This window comes from Macaca nemestrina, chromosome 14, assembly GCF_043159975.1.
Source record: "Macaca nemestrina isolate mMacNem1 chromosome 14, mMacNem.hap1, whole genome shotgun sequence".
Taxonomy (NCBI): Eukaryota; Metazoa; Chordata; class Mammalia; order Primates; family Cercopithecidae; genus Macaca; species Macaca nemestrina.
Window position 1 is genome coordinate 116,552,606 of NC_092138.1, and position 16,545 is coordinate 116,569,150.

Here is a 16,545-nt window from a genome sequence, read left to right on the forward strand (position 1 = left end):
AAAAACAATTAATTAGTTTATAGGCTGGCGAGGAGGAGTCTCCTCTGGTTTGGGGCCAAGAAGCCGCCTGCCCTGCTGGGCTCTGTCTTTTTCCTGGAGCTCTTCTTGCTTCTTTGTTCAGCCCCCCACGGGACAGCGAACTTCAGTGGCAGCGCTGGTCTTGCTGACCCACCCTCCCCGACGTGGGCAGGGCCCGCCTGGCATGGCAGGTGTGCGAAGGAAGCCGTAGGACGGAAACCCTGATGCCCTGCAGACAGAAACAGCTGCCGGGCGTGGGGACCTGGCTGGATCTCTTCCCCCTGTGCCTCTGTTTCTCCATCTGTACAGTGGGATGGCTGGCAGGGCCCAGGCCCCTCCCACATCCATTCCAGGGCTACTGCTCTCTGAAAACACATCCAAGAGCACAGGTACCTGGACCTGGTATTCCTGGATGGTTCTCTGCCCGCATCCCAGCAGGGCAAGAAGGGCCCAATCTCAGGGATTGCAGCAGCCCTAGAAAGTCAGTGTTTACAGTGGATAAGGACCACAAAAGAACACGAAGGAACGTCCCTCCAGATGGGCTGGTCTACCAGGCTTCTTGGAGAAGGGTCTCAGAGGTCCTGTTTGAGGCAACCTGGGCTGGGGGCAGGGGGAGGTACACTGGGGGCAAGGAAAGGAAGAAGCTATGGGGAAGGTTCTTCTGATGGGTTTGGTGACTAGGGATGAAGGGTGGGTGGCCGGGAGAGGAGCCAGGGGCCCTGGCAGGCAGGACGGGAGGTGCCCAGTAACAACTTTGGGGACCATGGGGCTCAAGGAAGAGGAGGCAAAGAAGCAGTTGGGGAGGGAAGAAGCTCAGCAGAGGCCCAGAGGGGTGCAGAGGCTCCGGGAGAGCCAGCCCTCTGACAGCGGGCCCTGCTGCAGCAAGAGCCATACGAGCACCACTAAGACTGGGAAGGGTGGAGTGCGAAGGATGCCACTGATAGAAGGTCTACTGTCCATGAGGTCCCCATAACCTCGGTGGTGGGGACATGGCCTCCGCTGTGCCTGTGGGGAACCTGAGGCAAGTTCCCAGGGTTCCTCAGCTACTGTAAGGCATGGCCAGGACTTTTCTTCTTTTTTTTTTTTTTGAGACGGAGTCTCGCTCTGTCACCCAGGCTGGAGTGCAGTGGCGCGATCTCAGCTCACTGCAACTCCGCCTCCCGGGTTCAAGCGATTCTCCTGCCTCAGTCTTCTGAGTAGCTGGGATTACAGGTGCCCGCCACCGTGCCCAGCTAATTTTTTGTAATTTTAGTAGAGACGGGGTTTCACCATGTTAGCCAGGATGTTCTCGAACTCCTGACCTTGTGATCCGCCCACCTCAGCCTCCCAAAATGCTGGGATTACAGGCCACCGCGTCCGGCCATTCAGGGTTTGTTTTTTTTTAACGTCACTTTTAAGTTTGGGGTACACGTGCAGGTTTATTACACAGGTAAACTTGTGTCATGGGGGATTGGTTGTAGATTATTTCATCACACAGGTATTAAGCCTAGTACCCATTCGTTATTTTTCCTGATCCTCTCCTTCCTCCCACCCTCTACCCTCTGATGGGCCCTAGTGTGTGTATCTTCCTTTCTATGCGTCCATGTGTTCTCATCATTCAGGTTCCACTTATAAGTGAGAACATGCAGTATTTGGTTTCTGTTCCTGCATTAGTTTGCTAAGGATAATGTCCTCCAGCTCCAGTCATGTTCCTGCAGAGGACACGGTCTCATTATTTTTTATGGCTGCATAGTATTCCATGGTGTATATGTATCACATTTTCTTTATCCAGTCTGTCACTGATGGGCATTTAGGTTGATTCCATGTCTTTGCTATTGTGAATAGTGCTGCAATGAACATTCACGTGCGTGTGTCTTCATGTTACAACAATTTCTGTTCCTTCGGGGAGATAGCCAGTAACGGGATTGCTGGGTTCAATGGTATTTCTGTCTTTAGGTCTTTGAGGAATCACCACACTGTCTTCCACAATGGTTAAACTAATTTACACTCCCACAGACACTGTATAAGTGTCCCTTTTTCTCTTTTTTTTTTTGGAGACGGAGTCTCGCTCTGTCGCCCAGGCTGGAGTGCAGTGGCCGGATCTCAGCTCACTGCAAGCTCCACCTCCCGGGTTTACGCCATTCTCCTGCCTCAGCCTCCCGAGTAGCTGGGACTACAGGCGCCCGCCACCTCGCCCAGCTAGTTTTTTGTATTTTTTAGTAGAGACGGGGTTTCACCATGTTAGCCAGGATGGTCTCGATCTCCTGACCTTGTGATCCTCCCATCTGGGCCTCCCAAAGTGCTGGGATTACAGGCTTGAGCCACTGCGCCCGGCCAAGTGTCTCTTTTTTCTCCACAACCTCACTAGCATCTGTTATTTTCTAACTTTTTTTTTTTTTTTTTGGAGACTGAATCTTGCTCTGTCACCCAGGCTGGAGTACAGTAGACCATCTCGGCTCACTGCAACCTCCGCCTCCCAGGTTCAAGCGATTCTCCTGCCTCAGCCTCTTGAGTAGCTGGGATTACACGTGCATGCAACCACACCCAGCTAATTTTTATATCGTTAGCAGAGACACAGTTTCGCCATGTTGGCCAGGCTGGTCTTAAACTCCTGACCTCCAGTAATCTGTCTGTCTCAGCTGCCCAAAGTGGTGGGATTACAGGCATGAGCCACCACACCCAGCCCATTTTCTGATTTTTGTAATAAGAGCCATTCTGACTGGTGTGAAATGGTATCTCATTATGGTTTTGCCTGGCATTTCTTTTCTTTTTTTTTTTTTTGAGACGGAGTTTTGCTCCTGTTGCCCAGGCTGGAGTACAATGGCATGATCTCAGCTCACCGCAACCTTTGCCTCCCAGGTTCAAGCGGTTCTCCTGCCTCAGCCTCCCGAGTAGCTGGGACTATAGGCACCCGCCACCACGCCTGGCTAATTTTGTATTTTTAGTAGAGACGGGGTTTCTCCATGTTGGTCAGGCTGGTCTCGAACTCCTGACCTCAGGTGATCCACCCACCTCGGCCTCCCAAAGTGCTAGAATTACAGGCATAAACCACCATGCCCGGCTGACTGGCATTTCTTTAATGATCAATGATGTTGAACTCTTTTTCATATGCTTGTTGACTGAATGTCTTAAGACATAGATGTACGAATGCATGTATGCCAGCCAACAAGCATAAAAACAAGCAATGTCTCCCATTGCTTGCTTTTGTTAGCTTTGTCAAAGATCAGATAGTTGTAGGTATGCAGCATGGCGAGGATTCGAACTCAGACCTGGCTGGCTGGGGAGCCCAGGCCAGTCCCAGGAACATCCTTGCACTGCATCCCTGCAACCGAGCTCTGTCCTGGGTGTCTTCCCCTCCCTCCTTAGAGGCCAAAATGCAGGACCTCCCAGCTCCAAAGGAGCTCCTGAGAAGGAGGGACCCCAACATCTTTCTCCAGGGGTCCATTCAAGGCTCCACGCCCAAATGAGACCCCTAGGCCTGCCCCAGCACCAAGGGCGGAAGGCTTGGTGCTGCCCCTGGGGCAGGGAGCCTTGAAGACCTCCCTGGCAATCAGCTTAGGACACTCACTGCCTGCCATTTCCAGGTGTTGTCCAGGTGCAGGGAGATAGGTGGGGTGATGTCCCCCGCACCCCCCTGGATGTGGCAATAAAGAGCCCACCTCCTTCTCCACTAGTGGGACCATCACCTACCCTGAGCCAGATCCAGACCCCAGGGGTCCCCTTCACCCTTCTTTTCCCACCCCGCATCGAACCACTCAACAAGTCTGGTCAACTCTCCACCGAAATAATCCCAACTCTGACCCCACGCTGTCGACCTGTTTCCGCTCTGCCCTGTGGTCTGCGATCCCCACAAGAACCCGAGAAATGGCTTATGCTTTCTTCGAGTCAGGTTAGGAAGGTCTAATTACACACGGAGTACCACTGACCAGTTCAGAAGTAAAGCTCCACGCACTGTGCGTTATGCGCTGTGTGTGGCCACCCCACAGTCGTGATTAGAGCATTTGCGTCACCTCAAAACTTTCAACCTGCTGCTTTTTAATCAATCTCCTCCTTACCTTCCCAGCCCCAGTTCCGAACACCCACTGATCTGCTTTCTGTTCTTAGAGTTTTGCAGGTTATAGGATTTTGTATAAATAGAATCACACAGTTCATTCTCTGCTCCTTTCAGCGAGGGTCATGTTTCTGAGATTCTCCCATGCTGTGTGTGTCTGCAGTTAATTCCTCTTCAGGGTTGAGGCTGTTTCATTGAATGGAAATATTATCATTTTTTGGACCCATTCTGCAGTTTATAGATATTGGGGCTGCTTTCTGTCTGGGGCTATAATGAATAAATCCCGTCTATGTATCAGTGTGGAAGCTTTTGTGACGATGTGTTATTTTAACTGCTCTCAGGTAAATATGTAGGAGTAGAATCCCTGGGTCACATGATGAGTGTATATTTAACTTTATAAGAAACTGCTACACTGTTCTCGGGATTGGCTGCCCCAATATTGTCCATTTCCACCAGCAGCGTACGAGCGTTGCCACGGCTCCACATCTTCCTCGACGCTCAGCATGGCCGACGTTTTCAATTTCAATGACTCTGGTACGTGAGTAGTGGCACTCACTGTGGTTTATGAGGATCCTCTCAAAACCTAAATCTGTGACACTCCTGTCTGCAAACTCTCCCACATCAGGGACAATCTGAACAACACACTAAAGAATGATAGTGGCCGGGCGCGGTGGCTCAAGCCTGTAATCCCAGCACTTTGGGAGGCTGAGGCGGGTGGATCACGAGGTCAGGAGATCGAGACCGTCCTGGCTAACACGGTGAAACTCCGTCTCTACTAAAAATACAGAAAACTAGCCGGGCAAGGTGGCGGGCGCCTATAGTCCCAGCTACTAGGAGGCTGAGGCAGGAGAATGGCGTGAACTCGGGAGGCGGAGCTTGCAGTGAGCCGAGATCGCGCCACTGCACTCCAGCCTGGGCGACAGAGCAAGACTCCGTCTCAAAAAAAAAAAAAAAAAAAAAAAAAAAAAAAAAAAAAAGAATGATAGTAACTAAATTATAATCCACAAATAATAGTCCACGAGTCTACACTGACATACACACACACAAGTAAGAAGGGTTGGCCAGGTGCAGTGGCTCACGCCTATAATCCCAGCACTTTGGGAGGCTGAGGTGGGTGGATCACCTGAGGTCGGGAGTTAGATACCAGCATGACCAACACCGACGGAGAAACCCCGTCCCTACTAAAAATGCAAAATCAGCCAGGCGAGGTGGCAGGCGCCTGTAAACACAGCTACTCAGGAGGCTGAGGCAGGAGAATTGCTTCAACCCGGGAGGCAGAGGTTGCAGTGAGCTGAGGTCATACCATTGCACTCCAGCCGGGGCAACAAGAGCAAAACTCCATCTCAAAAAAAAAAAAAAAAAAAAAAGAGAGAGAGAGAGAGGAAAGTCCTGTTTACATAGAATGCCAACTGATAACTGTAGAAGAAAAGATGGTGTCAGAAAAACCATTTGGCAAGTACCATAGTAATAATTTTTTCAGGAAAGACTCATCATTGGATCTAAAACTAGTGAAAAAAATAAGAGAGAATGGCCGGGCGCGGTGGCTCAAGCCTGTAATCCCAGCACTTAGGGAGGCCGAGACGGGTGGATCACGAGGTCAGGAGATCGAGACCATCCTGGCTAACCTGGTGAAACCCTGTCTCTACTAAAACTACAAAACAAAAAACAAAAAACTAGCCGGGCGAGGTGGTGGGCGCCTGTTGTCCCAGCTACTCGGGAGGCTGAGGCAGGAGAATGGCGTAAACCCGGGAGGCGGAGCTTGCAGTGAGCTGAGATCCGGCCACTGCACTCCAGCCTGGGCGACAGAGCGAGACTCCGTCTCAAAAAAAAAAAAAAAAGAGAGAGAGAGAGAATGAAAATAACAGATATAAATGTGATTGAATGTGAACATTTGGGTAATCTGGGTTAAGGAGAGAAGGGAAATATTTGTACTATGTTTGCACCTTTTCTTGGTTTTTTTTGGGTTTTCTTTTTTGTTTTTTTGTTTTTTTTTGAGACGGAGTCTCGCTCTGTTGCCCAGGCTGGAGTGCAGTGGCCGGATCTCAGCTCACTGCAAGCTCCGCCTCCCGGGTTCACGCCATTCTCCTGCCTCAGCCTCCGGAGTAGCTGGGACTACAGGCGCCCACAACCGCGCCCGGCTAGTTTTTTGTATTTTTAGTAGAGATGGGGTTTCACCGTGTTAGCCAGGATGGTCTCGATTTCCTGACCTCGTGATCCGCCCGTCTCGGCCTCCCAAAGTGCTGGGATTACAGGCGTGAGCCACCGCGCCCGGCTTTTGCACCTTTTCTGTGTGCCTGAAATTATTTTGAAATAACGGGTTTGTAAAATCCCCCAGCCCCGCCTCGCCTCACTGGAGAACCTGCCCGTGCTGCAGCGGCATATTCCCACCGCACTGATTCCCTGTTCACCTGCAGCTCAGGGAGGGCAGGGCTGAGCCTTCACTTTGTCTGCATTCAAAAGGCTGGCACCTAGAAGGCCCCAAACCGTTTCCAGGGTTCACCTTTGTTTTCTGTTGGCATCTGCTGTGGTCTGACTCTAAGTCTCTACCAGGTGCTGGGCCAACCCTACGCTCAGGAGCCTCCACTCAGGTGAACATCAGGTGAGCACGCAGAGTTCTATGGCTGTCATTTCCACACGAGCCACGAAGGAAGAGTCCCAGCCAGGTGGAGACTGGCGGGTCAGAGAAGGCTTCTCCCAGACAGGACCTCGCAGATACCCAAGCCCACAGTGAAGCCATATTTCTGCAGCCCCAGCCCCCTTCTCTGCTCCTCAGAGACCCAGGTGCCTTATCTGCAGGTACTCCACACTGTCACAGACTGCTAGAGAAAGGCTGTGGAGACCTTGGCTGACCCCACGTGTTCCAGATTGGAGAAACTGAGGGCCAGGGTGCAGAAAGGTCTTGCCCAGGGCCTCACAGCAGGTGCAGGTAGAGTGAACAACTGCATCCCCCTGGCTCCAGCCCAGGGACTTCACTTATTTCCTTATCTATTGTTTAAATAACAGCTTTCACACACCATACCATTCCCACATTTAAAGTGTACAGTTCAATCACTTTTATATATCCACCGAGTTGCACAACTATTACCACAGTCCATTTTAAGACAATTTCATCACCACAAAGAAAAATCTTTTAACCATCACCTCCCCAGGCCCCTCACCTTCCCATTCCCAGCCTCCAGCAGCCAGTAATCTCCTGTCTCTACCAAGTTCCCTGTTCTGGACATTTCACAGAGATGACTGGCTTCTTTTGCTAATTTTTATTTGGCTTTTAAAAGAGGGCTCCTGTTCTGCCATGGTCCCTCTGGGGTCTCCTGGGTGGAGGTGGAGAGGGTCCCCTCTGAGCTTCCCCTCCCAGGGGCCCCACTCAGAGCATCAGGTCTTAATTTCAGTTGAGGGCAGGGGGGAGCTGGTGCCTCTGGGATGTCTCCTCCAATGACTCATAACTATTGCTCATCAGCTCAACCTCGGAAGCACCTGCAGGGGACAGGACGGCTTAAAGAAATGGGAGTTTACTCCATGTTGGGAGCAAGCCCCCCAAAATCTGGCCATAAACTGACCCCAAAACTGGCCATAAACAAAATCTCTGCAGCACTGTGACATGTCCATAAAGGCCCTAACGCCCAAGCTGGAAGGTTGTGGCGTTACAGGAATGAGGGCAAGGAACACCTGGCCCACCCAGGGCGGAAAACCGCTTAAAGGCATTCTTTTTTTTTTTTTTTGAGACGGAGTCTCACGCTGTTGCCCAGGCTGGAGTGCAGTGGCGCGATCTCGGCTCACTGCAAGCTCCGCCTCCCGGGTTCCCGCCATTCTCCTGCCTCAGCCTCCTGAGTAGCTGGGACTACAGGCGCCCGCCACCGCGCCCGGCTAATTTTTTGTATTTTTAGTAGAGACGGGGTTTCACTGTGGTCTCGATCTCCTGACCTTGTGATCCGCCCGCCTCGGCCTCCCAAAGTGCTGGGATTACAGGCTTGAGCCACCGCGCCCGGCCTAAAGGCATTCTTAAGCCACAAACAATAGCATGAGCGAACTGTATCTTAAGGACGTGTTCCTGCTGCAGTTAACTAGCCCAACCTATGCATTTAATTCAGCCCGTCCCTTCATTTCCCATAAGGGATACTTTTCGTTAATTTAATATCTATAGAAACCATGCTGATGACTGGTTTGCTGTTAATAAATATGTGGGTAAATCTCTGTTTGGGGCTTTCAGCTCTGAAGGCTGTGAGACCCCTGATTCCCCACTTCACACCTCTGTATTTCTGTGTGTGTGTCTTTAATTCCTCCAGCGCCGCTGGGTTAGGGTCTCCCCGACTGAGCTGGTCTTGGCAACTCCAGCCTGGATCCAGAGGACAGAATGGTCATGACTTAGGAACTTTGTAAGGACACTGAGGACATCTGCAATTCACGTGAAAATGGTGCAGATTTTGCCTGAAGAGTCAGCTGATCAGACGCAGGGCACCATGCGCCAATGCACAGCTGCCGTTGGGTTCCGGGGAGCTCAAGGCTCAGGTGGGATCAGCCGGATTGCTGCTGATCTAAAGTAAGGAAATTTCACCCTCTCAGATGTCAGACCTTTTTGACTTTTTCTTCTTTACTTTTACTACTTTTAAAGAAAACCCAATTATTTCCCAACTTAGTCAACATGTAAATATGTCCCAATTTTGTTAACTGTAAGTCACAATTTTGTGGCTGGTGGCCATGACTCTGAATGTCAAGGGCACCATGGTTGTGGGTATAGGCTTGGAGTGAGCACAGCTGTTCACTTTGACTTTATGTCCTTTTGAAGAGGAGGGGCCTTCCCAGATGGTTGTGATGACATTTCCAATATTTAAGACTCCTCTTGAGTCCACCAGCCTGCCCCAAACTGACTCTGGTGGGCACTCCCAGCTGGCTTCCTTTTGCACACTTTTCCACTGGCTGCGAGTGTGGGATGGGACGGGCAGGTGCATACACTGGACTCCATGTATGCAGCCAAATTATCCATCAGGTCTCAGCATAGAATAGAAACATTTTGGGCACGAGACTGTAGTCAAGTATCTCAGCCTTGAGAAGGATTTTAAAATTCTTCTTCCTTTCCCTCCTAGTCTCAGAATGAAGCCTTGAAACATACTTTAAACCCGTTTCCCTCCCTTTCTGCCAGCCACAGTGCTCACTTCTGTGCCTGCTTAGAAATGCCAGGGGCTCGTTTTTAAATAAACCAGGCATAGGACCCAGCTGTGGAATCCTCCTGTCTAGGGGCATTACAAACAACGCGTCCACCACCACCGGACCAAGGTCAAGGTGATGCCAACCGTACCTCCGGATGGGCAATTACTTAAGACACCTGCACCACTACCTCACTCCCACATGTCTCCCACACCGAGTTCTCCTTCCTAAAGCCCTTCACTCAGCCTGGAAAGCTGAGATGGTTCCTTTGAGGCTTCAGTCCGGCCATTCTCCCACCTGCTAGCATGTGAATAAAAGTTGCTTTCCTTTCACCACACCTCGCTTCTCCTGCAGCGAGCAGCCAAACTTGAGTCGGTTACAAGACATCTCTACCTCCCCTGATCCCTCTGCAGGCAGCTAAAGGAGGACGCACACCAGAAGGGAAATGTGGTCGAGCGCGGTGGCTCATGCCTGTAATTCCAGCACTTTGGGAGGCCAAGGCGGGCAGATCTCAAGGTCAGGAGTTCGAGACCAACTTGACCAACATGGTAAAACCTCATCTCTACTAAAAATACAAAAATTAGCCAGGCGTGGTGGCGCACACCTGTAATCCTAGCTACTCAGGAGGCTGAGGCACGAGAATCACTTGAACCCGGGAGGTGGACGATGCAGTGAGCTGTGGTCGTGCCACTCCACTCCAGCCTGGGCAACAGAGTGGGCCTCTGTCTAAAAAAAAAGAAAAATGTAAACCAAGAAATGAGAAGGCAGGGGGGTGAGAAACTGGGGAACCCACTCAGGGGAGGGACAAGAGGGCCTTGTGGGGGCAGCGGGCTCCTCTCCCACATCTCTTCACTGCCTCGCACTCTACAGGTCTCTGTGGGCCTCACCCCACACGTTTCCAGCTCCAGGTTGGTTTAACTGGTTTACCTCTTTCTCCTCTGTGCTTCCATTTGAATCATTTCTCTTGGCCAATCTCAGCATCCCCTGAGCCTTTCCTTGGCTGTATCCAGGGGCTTTTATGTGAAGTGCACCCCAGTGAATCCGCGATTCCCACGCGGCCTGTCCAGCCGCTCCTTTCCCAAGGGCTCCATTGCTCTGTCAAAGGCTCCATCTTCTCATTCGTTTTATCCATCTTTTCCACTACCCTCGGTGCTTCGCCCAAAGCAAACAGGAAACAGGTCACTGCAGCGACCACTGTCTGGCCGGGGGAAGGTCACTGGGGTCGAAGCCTCAGCCAGGACATTGGACACCCCAGCCAGCAAATGACCCAGACCAGCAGGAGCGTGGGGTGAGGGGCTCTAGAATGAGCGTCAGCCGTGGCGCTGAGGCCACGGTGGTGGTGGGAACTGGCATCTGTGCCATCAGCCCTCCCAGAAATCGTCACTTGAAGAAGCAGCGACAGGACAGGATGGACTCCGCGAGGGGCAGGAGGGAAAGAAAGATGCTGCCGTCCCCCAGAGGTGACCTCAGACAGTTCTGTCTCTACCCCCAGCTTCCCGTGTCTTCCGCCGTGTCTTCCGCAGGAGGACATTCACCTGCTGCTGGAGCTGCCAGACTTGGCAGGAGCTCACAGCCCAGGGGTGGAGCGCAGCTACTGAGGAATGGGAGTTGGTGGGTGATCCCGGCTCTCTCAGCCCTCAGAGGGACGTTCTGAGGCACGTTCCCCGCGGCCTCCAGGAGCCTGAGCCCAGCTGCCCATGGCCATCACCCTTCCACTGGCTTTCCTCCCCCGATGTCTCACACCCTTCCCTCACTGGGCCTCCTGGGGTCTCTGGTCCCCAGGTCCTCGTCTCAGGGTCTGGGGGGATCCCAGCAGTAAGTGCTAAATAACCCACGGCAGGGAATATGACTGGTTCTCTCTAGGAGAAAGAAGATGGAGGCGGGTCTCCTGCAAATGTGGGTGTAACGCTTCCTTTAGAAGGTCGAATCTGTGCAAAGCGCCTGCAGTGGGGAAAGCAGTGGATGCACCCACCCCCCCCCCGGGGAGGCAGAAGAGGGAGAACGTGAGGGATGAACTCTTGAAGGTAGGTGGGTGGGCTATGGGGGCTTCCGGCTCCATTATTCAAACCATACTAGGAAATCATCAGAGACTTTTTTTTTTAGCTTAATGAATTCTTTTTTTTTTTTTTGAAACAGAGTCTTTTTTTTTTTTTTTTTTTTTTTTGAGACGGAGTCTCGCTCTGTCGCCCAGGCTGGAGTGCAGTGGCCGGATCTCGGCTCACTGCAAGCTCCGCCTCCTGGGTTCACGCCATTCTCCTGCCTCAGCCTCCGGAGTAGCTGGGACTACAGGCGCCCGCCACCTCGCCCGGCTAGTTTTTTGTATTTTTAGTAGAGACGGGGTTTCACGGTGTTAGCCAGGATGGTCTCGATTTCCTGACCTCGTGATCCGCCCGTCTCGGCCTCCCAAAGTGCTGGGATTACAGGCTTGAGCCACCGCGCCCGGCCTTTTTTTTTTTTTTTTGAGACAGAGTCTCGCTCTGTCACCCAGGCTGGAGTGCAGTGGCCGGATCTCAGCTCACTGCAAGCTCCGCCTCCCGGGTTTACGCCATTCTCCTGCCTCAGCCTCCCGAGTAGCTGGGACTACAGGTGCCCGCCACCTCACCCGGCTAGTTTTTTTTATTTTTTAGTAGAGACAGGGTTTCACCAGGTTAGCCAGGATGGTCTTGATCTCCTGACCTTGTGATCTGCCTGTCTCGGCCTCCCAAAGTGCTGGGATTACAGGCTTGAGCCAGAGACAGAGTCTTACTTCGTCTTCAGGCTAGAGTGCAGTGGCACCATCTCCGTTCAGTGCAACCTCTGCCTCCATGGTTCAAGCGATTCTCCTGCCTCGGCCTCCCGAGTAGCTGGGATTACAGGCACGCGCCACCACACCCAGCTAATTTTTGTATTCTTAGTAGAGACAGGGTTTCACCATGCTGGCCAGGATGGTCTCGAACTCCTGACCTCATGATCTGCCCGCCTCAGTCTCCCTAAGTGCTGGGATTACAGGCATGAGCCACTGCACCTGGCCTTTTTTTTTTTTTTTTTTTTTTAAGACAGTGGGGGAGTGCAGTGGAACAATCACAGCTCACTGCAGCCTTGACCTCCTGGGCTCAAGCGATCCTCCTGTCTCAGCCTCCAGAGTAGCTAAGGCTACAGGTGCACATCACCATGCCCTGCTGATTTTTAAATCTTTTGTAGAGATGAGGTCTCACTATGTTGCTCAGGCTGGTCTCAAACTCCTGGGCTCAAGCGATGCTCCCACCTTAGCCTCCCAAAGCCTGGTATTACAGGCATGAGCTGTGAGCCCAAGCCAACCATCGCATCCCCTGTGACTTGCACGTATAGGCCCAGATGGCCTGAAGTAACTGAAGAATCACAAAAGAAGTGAAAATGCCCTGCCCCTGCCTTAACTGATGACATTCCACCACAAAAGAAGTGAAAATGGCCGGTCCTTGCCTTAAGCGATGACATTATCTTGTGAAATTCCTTCTCCTGGCTCATCCTGGCTCAAAAAGCTCCCCCACTGAGCACCTTCTGACCCCCACTCCTGCCCACCAGAGAACAACCCCCTTTGACTGTAATTTTCCTTTACGTACCCAAATCCTATAAAACGGCCCCACCCTCATCTCCCTTCGCTGACTCTCTTTTCGGACTCAGCCCGCCTGCACCCAGGTGATTAAAAAGCTTTAGTGTAGCCGGGCGAGGTGGCGGGCGCCTGTAGTCCCAGCTACTCGGGAGGCTGAGGCAGGAGAATGGCCTGAACCCGGGAGGCGGAGCTTGCAGTGAGCTGAGATCCGGCCACTGCACTCCAGCCTGGGCGACAGAGCAAGACTTCGTCTCAAAAAAAAAAAAAAAAAAAAAGCTTTACTGCTCACACAAGCCTGTTTGGTGGTCTCTTCACACGGACGTGCTTCATGGCCAAGCTTCATGGACTTCAACAGGGCAGACACTTTTTATCACCACCACGAAAGCCAAGAGCTTTGCCAGCCACTCCAGACCCCCTCCACGGCACCCCCATGGCCACAGCCCTCTGCCAGCCCCCAAAGTCACCACCGTCCTGACAGGATCTTGTCTCCCTTGTGCTTCTCTACACTTTCATTTAGGTCAAATTATTTAATATCTCCATCTTTAAACATGACAGGTTAGTCAGGGCCACTTTTGTATCTGATGCGTCTTTTAAATCTCTTTTCCCCTACAGGTTCCACGCCATCCCTTTCTTTTCCTTACAGCTGATCTGGGGAAGCCCTGGGGCCACCCCCTGCCAAGTTCCCCACAGTGACAGTGTTGTTGGCTGCCCACCGCCCCCCCCCCCCAGCTCACAGATCAACACCCCATCCCTTGTCCAGTGCGTTTCCTGCAAGGAGGCAGCTGGAGCTAGTGGCTGGGGTCAGGGGCTCCATCGCACTCAGGCCCTGTGGCTCTTTATCGGGGCACAGAAGCCTGATGCTCCCCTTTTTCGAGGGTCAGTGGCTACATTACCTACACTCATTCATTCTATTCTTTTTTTTTTGAGACAGAGTCTCGCTCTGTCACCCAGGCTGGAGTGCAGTGGCACAATCATGGCTCACTGCAACCTCCACCTCCCGGGTTTGAGCAATTCTCCTGCCTCAGCCTCCCGAGTAGCTGGGATTACAGGCATGTGCCACCACGCCCAGCTAATTTTTGTATTTTTAGTAGAGATGGGGCTTCACCATGTTGGTCAGGCTGGTCTCGAACTCCTGACCTCGTGATCCGCCCGCCTTGGCCTCCCAATCTTTTTTCATTTATTAGTTGGACTGCTTAAAAAAAAAAAAAAAACTCCCTGATATGGGCAGGAACAATGCTAAATTTTTACTCACCTGTCTCTAAGATAATGAATTGATTGTTAGCCTCCAAAGATGATCAATTTGTTTTCTTTCTCTTTTTTTTATCATTTTTTTAAGATTACAGTGAACTCATGGACTTAAACTTCTTGATGGGTTTTGAGTCACTGCAATTATCCTCACCAAATCTCAAGCTGTCCCATCTCTGGCACGTGGGGCCTCTTCAAGTTTTCCTCTCATATTTGTTTGTCCGTTTGTTTGTTTTTGGATGGCCAGCAGGAGAGCATCCACAGTCCGTCTCTCCAGCCACGGAGGAAGATGACAGGACCTCCATCAAGGTGCGATCCAGGTCGGCAGCCTCTGGTTCCCCTGCAGTTAGGCTGGAAGGTAAGCCCTCTGAGTCGGCCCCTGGGGTGGGAGCACCAACTCCAGAATACACTTTAAACCTATCCCCGCAAATCAGGGTCTCAGGTTCCATGTTACCCTATCCGTCTGAGGTTTTTAATTAAGTCTTGACACCAGTGGGTAAGAAAACTAGAAGGCATTGTCAGGGTAGAGATGAAACCGCCATTGCAAAATTATGAGCCAGTGAAAGAGACGAACCAACTCCACTTGCTTCTAAGCTCCAAGCTGTCCTTGTTCATTCCTGGGTGTCAGGCTGAACTCACTTTGGGAGGAATTTAGTTTACATTAATAGTTTACAGTTTGATATAAAGAGAGTAACAGCCCTTTCCCAAAACAAACCCCCTTCTTGCCTGGGGACTAGACTGCCTTTGTAGGACTAACAAATTAGCCACAAGATTAGAAATTATGGTTTCGGCATCATATAGCGGGAGGCTGCAAGATTCTGACTCTCCCCAAACTGCTCCTGGAGATAAAATCACGACTGTAAAACCTAAGACCAGTGCTTGAGGTATTTTGCAGACCCTGCAGTCGATGGATCAGCTGGCACCACCCAGATCGACAAACTGGCTCATCTGATCTTGTGGGCCCCACCCAGGAACTGACTCAGTGGAAGAAGACAGCTCCGACTCCCCATTTCATTTCCGACCAGTCAGCACTCCCGGCTCGCTGGCTTCCCCCACCCACCAACGTTGTCCTTAAAAACTCTCATCCCTGAAAGCTCCGGGAAACTGATTTGAGTAATGATAAGACTCTGGTCTCCTACACAGCCGGCTCTGCATGAATTATTCTTTCTCCACTGCAATTCCTCTGTCTTGATCAAACGGCTCTGTCTACACAGCAGGCAAGGTGAGCTCCTTGGGCGGTTACAGAGGTTGTAATGTATTCATCACATTTTTACAAGTTTGACTAAGACAGGGTAAGAGTCCTGGGTTTGGAGCAGGACATTTTGAATGGAGCTTTCTTTGCCATCAGTCCGGCCATATGACCCAGGGTCTCTGGACTCCCAGGGACACAGGCAGCCCAAAAGGCAGTTCTGTCTTACCTCAAGCCCAGGAAGACAAGATAATATGCTGGGATAATCCCTGAGAAGTTTCCTTCTCCTCCACCTTAAAGAAGTAAAAGGAAAATAAAAATCTCAGGACCCCAAACTCACTATGCCAAAAGGAAGAGTTAAGATTGGGAACTGGGTCACCCAAAACTACCTCCCAGTTTCTTCCTAAATAGACAGATGCAAAGACAGAAGGCCACTCCCCTCCCCAGGGGGCCTCCCCCACTGTTTGCTCACAAGGAAATACCTTGTCCTCCCCAAGATCTTTTTTTTTTTTTTTTTGAGATGAAGTTTTGCTCATTGCCCAGGCCGGAGTGCAGTGGCATGGTCTGGGCTCACTGCAGCCTCCAACTCCTGGGTTCAAGTGATTCTCCTGCCTCAGCCTCCCGAGTAGCTGGGACTACAGGCGCGTGCCACCACGCCTGGCTAATTTTTGTATTTCTAGTAGAGATGGGGTTTCACCATGTTGGCCACGCTGGTCTCAAACTCCTGACCTCAGGTGATCTGCCTGCCTCGGCCTCCCACAGTGCTGGGATTACAGGCCACACATTTTTTTTTTCTTTTCCTAGAACTTTGTCCTAAAACAGAGTTCTATTGAATTTCACTCTGACAGTGTAAATTAACAGCTTATCTGCACAGGTAAAGGACAAAGACCGGACTAGAAGTCTTCCCTCCGCTCACTGGAGACAAACTCATCTTTGACTCCCTCCTCTACTGTTCTTCCTAGGTAAAGATGCAGGTTCGCAGAGCACAGGATGAACGCACAGTTTACTGTTCCTCTTCCCCCTTTCACATGTAAAACGGGGATTCAGGGAAGGCTCATCAACACCTCAAAAGAATGCAACTGCTGGCCTCTTTTATCTATCCTCCCATTTTTTTCTTTCCATTTTTCCCTACTGCCTGCTCTTTTCTTTTTTTTTTTTTTTTGAGACGGAGTCTTGCTCTGTAGCCCGGGCTGGAGTGCAGTGGCCGGATCTCAGCTCACTGCAAGCTCCGCCTCCCGGGGTCACGCCATTCTCCTGCCTCAGCCTCCCGAGTAGCTGGGACTACAGGCGCCCGACACCTCGCCCGGCTAGTTTTTTGTATTTTTAGTAGAGACGGGGTTTCACCGTGTTAGC

General features: G+C 51.3%; 1 long non-coding RNA gene across 3 annotated transcripts in view; it reads right to left on the reverse strand.

Annotated features, from left to right (window-relative positions):
- LOC139358242 (uncharacterized) overlaps positions 1-16,545 on the reverse strand; it is a 51,943-nt gene that overhangs the window by 24,594 nt on the left and 10,804 nt on the right. The gene's annotated exons all lie outside the window — the stretch shown is intronic.